Source organism: Gossypium hirsutum, chromosome A06 (assembly GCF_007990345.1).
Source record: "Gossypium hirsutum isolate 1008001.06 chromosome A06, Gossypium_hirsutum_v2.1, whole genome shotgun sequence".
Lineage (NCBI taxonomy): Eukaryota > Viridiplantae > Streptophyta > Magnoliopsida > Malvales > Malvaceae > Gossypium > Gossypium hirsutum.
Window position 1 is genome coordinate 22,132,735 of NC_053429.1, and position 809 is coordinate 22,133,543.

Here is an 809-nt window from a genome sequence, read left to right on the forward strand (position 1 = left end):
GAGGATTTTGTGGCTTTTGATTCCATTGACCACCCTAGGAGAAATTTGGGTGGTTCCTCCAACCTGCATTATAAGTATTACTGTATGGGTTATTTTGATATCTAAAGTTATTGTTACCTATATAGTTGACTTGTTTCTCTTCAGTTGTGGGATTGAAGGGTTGATATTCTGTATGCACACCTCCTCCACTTGCGTCACACCTCATTACTGGATGTACCTGCGTAGAGCCAAGTAAACCATCAAATTTTTTTATTGAAAAGTTCTACCTGATTTGGCAGCATAATAACTGAGTCGACGTTATAAACGCTGGCTGTTTTCGTTGGCTTTGTCCTCATAATTTTCCACTGATAGTTATTCAGTGACATCTCCTTAATAAACTCATAGGCATCTTCCGGTGTTTTATTGTTGATGGTTCCGTCAGTAGCCGCGTCAACCATTTTTCGAGTCAAGGGATTCAAACCATTGTGGAATGTTTGTACTTGATGCCAAAGCGGTAACCCATGGTGGGGGCACCTTCTCAGTAAGTCCTTGTATCTCTCCCATGCATCGTAAAGTGTTTCTAAATCCATCTGCACAAAAGAAGAGATATCATTACGTAATATACCTATTTTAGCCGGCGGAAAGTATTTTAGTAAAACCTTTTCGGTCATTTGTTCCCAAGTAGTAATTGACCCTCGTGGTAATGAGTTCAACCACTATTTAGCTTTGTTCCTTAATGAAAAAGGAAATAATCAAAGATGAATGGCATCATCAGAAACGCCATTGATTTTAAATGTATCGCAAAATTCCAGAAAGTTTGCTAAGTGAGA

General features: G+C 38.8%; 1 non-coding gene across 1 annotated transcript; it reads left to right on the top strand.

The window, feature by feature from the left end:
• Positions 1-495: 495 nt before the first annotated feature.
• Positions 496-602, top strand: LOC121231751 (small nucleolar RNA R71). Its single transcript, XR_005929806.1, has one exon. It is a non-coding gene; the product is annotated as a small nucleolar RNA R71 (small nucleolar RNA).
• Positions 603-809: the final 207 nt, after the last annotated feature.